The sequence below is a fragment of the Panthera leo genome, chromosome B3, assembly GCF_018350215.1.
Source record: "Panthera leo isolate Ple1 chromosome B3, P.leo_Ple1_pat1.1, whole genome shotgun sequence".
NCBI classification, from domain to species: domain Eukaryota; kingdom Metazoa; phylum Chordata; class Mammalia; order Carnivora; family Felidae; genus Panthera; species Panthera leo.
This window is the reverse complement of record NC_056684.1, coordinates 50,760,825-50,767,924: the sequence shown is the minus strand read 5'-3', so window position 1 is coordinate 50,767,924 and position 7,100 is coordinate 50,760,825. Positions and strand designations below refer to the sequence as shown.

The following is a 7,100-nucleotide window of genomic DNA, read 5'->3' as shown; positions in this document are numbered from 1 at the left end:
TTCTTGAAGCAAATTCAGCTCTTTAAAGAAAAATAACAACAATTCTTTGCCTGCAAACCCCTCTTCCCTGCCCCCAGTGCACACCCCCAAATCAGACAGGCCAGATGTTTATGAAAACTGCAGTTTCCGCAATCAAAAGTACAACATTTACCATAGCTTTTATCAAAGATTTCAATTCCCCTCATCTTAAGGAAAATGACCCTTTTATTTTGTTGTGGACATAAAATTATGGCCCTGGGAAAATTGGAAGCATTTCTGTTGAGGGAAATCAATTTTCTCACTGCCATATATGATCAACATGTCACAGCCATCACCCAGATAATAATAGTAAAGTACAAGTAAAATGGCTGGTAATACTGGCTATAAAGATAGCAAAAGATAGAAGCAAGATAACACCCCCACCCTCCCCTACCCTTTTTTAAAGCATGTTTGCAGAAAGGAAAGAAGAAGACGAAGATAAGCCTCTAAGGGTTATTTTTGTTCCCTAATTTTCTTCCTTCCCACCCCACTTTCTTCCTTTTGCTAGTGCTTTCTAGAGTGTAAGTATTTTATTTTGTGTACTAATCTGCCAAAGCATTAATGAAACTGTAGAGATATGTGTTCTTCCTGGAAAAGAGTAAGCACTTTATGTGTAAACCACTCTGGCTGCTTTTCAATCATCCTGTTAATGGGTGGCTAATTGTCAAAAGATGTGACCAGAGCGGGATGACCCAAGAGTGTGTTTAGGGGGGAGGCAATAGGGAAAGTACAGAAGCAGCTTCTTAATTTGGATCCAGCAAACAAAAGGAAACATCAAATCTGACCTCGCTGCTGGAGTGTTAATGGCTTTCTCCCATCGCGCCCCCTGCCACTTAGCATCTTTTGTGCCCCACCCTGGGAAGCTTCCCGGCAGAAGTGTGCATTAGCAGAACTCTACAGTTACAAAATGCTGCTTACTACAGACAAGGGAAAAAAAAAAACCTTCAGAGTGATTAAATGTTCTTTGGACAAACACATCCATAGCTATAAAAGTACCATTTTTATTTCAGGCAAGCCTCTCAGTGATGTCCAGGCTGTGGCCACCAGCACAAAGGAGTGTTTTACCTAGAACGTCAGTGAAACCCTTCAAAGATGATCCAGGTACTATCGCTCTTTATAGAAAAGATGGCCCCACACATGAATATGGGAAGATAAAACTTCATTAATTCAGGCCAAGACCATAACTGAGAGAACAGCAGACAAAGTTTTAGCAAAACTCTAAATATTTTAAATAATTTAACCATTTATAAACAAAAAAGAATGAACAAAAATAATCATAAACAAATAAGCAATAGCAAAGACAAAAACCTAACTGCTTATTTTGGAATGAAAATGAGAATGGGAAGTAAGAATGAAAGGGAAAAATAATGACATCTAAGCTCAGGGAATCTCACCGATATAGTAAATATGTCTGCACAAAGATGTTCTTGGAAGTATTATTTAGAATTGAAAATAACCTATATGACTAGCAATAAAGAATTTAGAAAGACAAAGTGTGGCATATACATTGGATAACATGTTTTGCAGCTATTAGAAATATTGGTTTTGGAAAAAATAATACTTCAAAAAATATGAAAAAGCATATACTATAGTTTTAAGTAAAAAATAGTAAGTTATAGCCATTGGAAAAAAATGCAAGCTCAGGAAAACATACCAGAAGGATGTTATGGTTGTGTTAGGATGGTAGTATTATGGGTGAAATATGGTTCCCTTCTATTCCAATTGGTAATGATTTGGATATTGTATTGATTAAAAACAAAACAAACAAAAGCACAGAAAAAAAAAGCCCCAAGAAACTCTTTGATGGGGAAGAACATCATTCAAAAAGGAGCATTCTTTTTTCTCCACATTTTATTAGAATTTTTCCTGTTTTTAGGTGGTAAATTGAGAGCAAAATGACACTTCAGGCTCTTTCTAGCCTAGAAGAAGCCATGCCACTCTGCTTCTAACAGCAAAGGCTCCAATGCCCTCCCAACTCAGACTTTAGAACTTCATATGCTTCTGTACTGCTGATTCCAGATGTGACATGGAATTTGGAGATTTTAGACAATGGCTAATGTTAAATGACATTTAAGTAGATAATGTCTGTACTCCAAAATCAGCTTTTTCCCCGCATTTATTTTATACCATTTCCTCCAAAACCTGTTTTTCCTTATACAGTGAATTTGTGAATAGTTATCTGAAAGTTTGTTTCTAGCTAAATCTCTTCTTTTTAAAAGACTAAGAGTTGGGGCACCTGAGTGGCTCAGTTGGTTGACTGTCCAATTCTTGATTTTGGCTCAGGTCATGATCTCATGATTCATGAGTTGGAGCCCTGCGTTGGGCTCTATGCTGACAGTGTGTAGCCTGCCTGGGATTCTCTCTCTCTGCCCCTCCCTGCTTGCATGCTCTATCTCCCTCTCAAAATAAATAAATACACTAAAAAAAATAAATAAAATAAAAGACCAAGGCTTATCTGAGGTATCCATATCCCAGTCCATTTCCTGTTCACACTTCCACAAACGGGTGGACTATCTTCAGGTCACGATGCAAGTTCTGCATCAGGAAGCTACCGTCCTAATGGAGGAGACTGGTTGCCTGTTGGCCCACTTATCACTGTGGCTGGTCAGGCTCTCAACTCTCCAGACAGTGGGTGGACCATGTGTTGGAAAAGATCAAACTCAGTGGCTTATTGGAGTGGAATGGTTGGGAGAGAGGTGTTCAAAGAACACTTCCTGTCAGTTAGTAAAAGCACATCAATAAAAATAAATCAATGCCTACTTGTTTTCTAGGAATCTGCTTCATATTCAGCAAAGGCTCCCATTATGCTGCATTTCTAATCACGTAGCCTAGAAAAGATGTGGTTTAAGCTAGAGTAAAATATCCTGAAGAAAAGCATTACTCAGATGCTGAATCTTGCTTTGTGCACCAAAATATAAAGCAAAGATAGACTCAACGAAAAACAAATGAAAATGTTCTGTGACATATTTGGGAAATGGATTGTGAAAGAATTGCATTGGACTAGATAATTTAGGTTTGATTCCTGACTTGTTAATTTACCTTCTGTGTGGCTTTGATTCTTTCTTCCCCTCTTAGGGTGTTAGTTTTATTAATTGTAAAGTAAAAGGACTGAACTAGATCAGGGGATTCTAGGTGGAACATACACCACCACTCACCTTTGCAACACTTGTAACAGACATTGTTAGTCAATTGTGGCTCTTTCTTGCTGAGCCAAGCTGAGGCCTCAGAATCCATTTGATGGTGCTCTTGGAAGCCATTACTAATCAATAAGTTTAGATATGATGGATAAAACTTTCCAATTACAGACAAAAATGAGTTCCTGAGTCTCTGACCCTCCATGACTCTATATATTTTTTCTCAGTCCTTAACAGAACAGAATTAAGATCTCCTCTTTTAGATATCTAGACCACAAGTACACTGACACTCTGTAGGCTGCAGATCAACAGTGGTCCCAATTTACATGTAAGTGGTACTGTGTTTCAAGAATAACTGTGCTAAAAGCATCAGTTTGTCCAAATTCTGTTTCCCTTTCTAGTAGCCAATTTGTACCAATGGCAGATAGCTAGTGTTTCTTTGTCTGGCTTGAGTTCCCTGGCAATCCATACTACTACTATGTTATGTAGTACAGTAAAAAAGCAGCATTATTAATTCTTATAAGTGCAGGGTGATATTCATTCATAATTTTAATAGTTGACTTAAAATGTTATATATAATTTTATTTTCTTCCCAATCCGTAAAAAAACAGAGCAATATTGACCCCTTATGTAGATCAGCTGTTATGTGTTTCAAAATCCAACTGAACTGTCACATTATATGCTCATGCTATGAAAATACTACCATGTCCCTTCTCCAAAACCTGAGCTTGCTCCACTGATTCATTGGGTCCAGACTCATGCTTTGTTCTTTGTAGCCTGTTATTAGTTGGATTTATCACTGTGCCCTCATGTCTCATTATTTATCTTTACAATGTTACTATGAGCTTGCTGTCTCCTTTCACTGGCCTGGGATCAGGGTGAGGCAAGTGAGGAGATGAGGGTGCAAAATCTAAAAAAGCGAGATCTCAGAGTTGTGCCTTCTTAAATTTTGCACCCTAGACAGGTCATTTGCCTTATTGTAGTTCTGGCCTTGCCTTGTGTGATCAATTAAAAATAGCAATTTTTATTTCTTTACTGGTTTTCAGCTCTTTAAAGTCAATTCACATGTGTGATCTAATTTTATTCTCTCAGTCCCTAAAAAGGCCAATGTAATGATTTCCCCCATTCTACAAGGATACACATATTTTAGTTTCAGGAAAGTTAAAAGTCAGGAAGTATTAGAACTCACTATCATGTGTTCTGAATCTGAGCAGAATATTCTTTCTAGCAGAATGAAACTTCACCTCCTTTTCTGTGTTCTGTGACAGGGCATGCCTTTTTCTTCCTTCAAAATCCACACTTTCACTAACTTTTCAGTTCTAATTACTTCATTTATTCCAAGATATTTCCCATTCCCATGTATTATTCCTCATTTGTTTTGCAAATGTGTATTATGTATTATTACCTCTTAACTTTTTGGAGGCATCCTCTTTCCTTAATAGGTTGAATATTTTTTGAGATGTGAATAATGTGTGATACATAAAATCCTTTATTTCTATAAAGTGTGAACTTGTAAATGGACTCTGTGAAGGATAGAAAGATTTGTATTTATAGTCAAGTTTTATAGATGAGGAAACCGAGTGATAAGGAAGGATGAGGACAGCTAGCAGTTATTAAGGACATCGATGTTGCAAGGACTGTGCTTAACAGTTAACATACAACATTTTCATGGATTTCACAAACCAATGAGGTAGTTATTGGTATTCACATTTTAAAGATGAAAAAACAAAGCTTTAGAGAAAATAGCAAACTGCATACGATCATAGCACTTATAAATTCAGTGCCAGAATTCAATCCCAGGTCTGGCTCTATAATCCATGCATTTGAATGATCAGTCCAGGGCTGCAGAACCAGTGATGGTCAAGTTGGAATTGGGGCCCGAGACTTAGTTCCTTTTTTATTGTCCTAGTCTGCTTCTGATTTTCTCAAAAGAGTATAGATATTTAATGCCTTTTTATTGTAAGTGAACTGATATTATATTAATTTTAGCTTATCTTTATTTTAATAATTTAAATGTCCCCTTACTCAAAATGAAAGCCTAAATAGAAACATTACCAATGTCTACATCTGCTAGTTGGTTATTGGATGGATACAATGTCTTTGGAGAATGCAAATATAAAGATGGCTCAGTAGGATGTAGGCTTCATGTCTGTGTCTTGCAGGTTAAGAAGCATAAGAAAGCTTGTGATTATTAAGCACAGGTGGATCCCTAAGGGCATAAGAGAAGTGGGTTGTGGGAACAGTATGGCACAGGGATGGCAAATAAGCGGCATGACTAATCTATCCCAGCCTTCTTTCCAGAGGGGCTCTGCAGTGCCTCGCAATCCATCTCTGTACAGAACTCCAGGCAGCCACTACCCATAGACCAGGGCTGACTCTAGAAAGAAAAGTCAACTGTGAGGTGAAAGGGACTTCGTTACCAATCCAAAAATGCTACTTATTGGCTGACTGGCCCTGGGCAGGTTATTTAACCTTGAAGATCCTCCATCATCTCATTATTAAGTAGAGGTAATGGTAGTACCTTCTTCCCCAGGTTGCTAGCAGGGTTAAAATGAGATACATATAGCACAGGCCCTGAACAGACATTAAGTATCCTTGCAAAGAAAATAGAGAAGATGCCTCTTTTAACTTTCCTTTCTAATAGCAAGTTATCCACAAAATAAAAAATAATAATGCAATATCTGGCCCCATCTTTTTTTGTTTTTTGATTTCTGAGCTTAATCAGAATAATTTTGAGTTTTCATGATTTTTTTTGTTCCTTTTTAAAGGTGTAATGCCATGAGTTCAGGGAATTTAGAGTCAGCCAGACCTAGGTTTGAGTTACAATTCTGTCATTGACTTGGAAACTAGAGATAAATTGCTAAACTTACCAAGCATCTGTCTCCTCATCTATAAAACAGGAATGACATTACCTATACCACAAAGCTATTGTGAGATTAAAAAAGACAAAACACATAAGCCATAAATCACTTGGTAAATATTCTTTGTAATCATTCCTGCCAGGCAGGTCTCTAAGGGGCACCTGTGCCCATTCCAGTGAAAGGAGCCATCTGGCCATGACACTGCACTTTGAGCTTGTCCTGTTTAGTGCGACCATTGTGCTAACTGCTGTTTACCCAACTCTGATGAAGTTACTCAGTTCTCGTCCTTGGCTGCTTCCTGGCCTTTGTGCAATATCTCCTGATTTGAGGCTGGATCCCTGCAGATCATATGACCTGGTCACAGCAGAGATGGTTACGCTTTAACTTGCGTTAGTAACCAGTGTTATGAACTATCAAGTGGAAAGAGACTGAAGGTGCTGGGGATCAGAGTTGGGGAATATCAAGGATGCTGTTCTACCTAATCTTTTGCATCTGATTCAATAATTATTGATTGCCTACCATGCACCAGGCTCCGAGGATATAAACAGGACATGGCCCTGCCTTGGGGAGCTCAGAGCCTGGTGAGATGCAGCAAGAATAAATTTTCCTTTATATGAACAGTTACACAAAAAGTAAGTTGGGTATAATAAGGTTCCTTCAAGAAATATGTGTAAGAGTACACATGCCCACTTCAAAGAGAGTACATTTCTTAAAATATCCCTTTGAGATTGAAAGAAAGAGAATGCATATTTCTTTAAAGAAAAATAGAACTAAAAGCTACCAAGACATACACAGAGTTCAATGTATATGTATAATTTTTGTAGAATATATATTAAAAATGATATAATACATATATTATAATATATAATAACTTTAAAACTCAGTGAACTTTCACAAACTGGGCACACTTAAATAAACAATAAGCAGACTGAGAAACAGAACCTTACCAGCACCCTAGAATCTGCCCCATCATGTCCTTTCTGATAGCATCAAATATAGTTTTGTATCTGTGCACTTTATATAAATAGAATCATATAGTATAGTATGCATATTTTAAGAACATTTTCCCATCAAATTTAAATGTATT

At 37.4% G+C, this 7,100-nt stretch overlaps 1 long non-coding RNA gene across 1 annotated transcript in view; it reads left to right on the top strand.

Annotated features, from left to right (window-relative positions):
* The first annotated feature begins 1,043 nt into the window (after nt 1–1,043).
* Nucleotides 1,044–7,100, top strand: part of LOC122222020 — a 49,826-nt gene continuing 43,769 nt past the window's right edge. The window contains exon 1 of the long non-coding RNA XR_006203575.1: nt 1,044–1,119. This is a non-coding gene — a long non-coding RNA (uncharacterized LOC122222020). The remainder of the gene's footprint in view (nt 1,120–7,100) is intronic.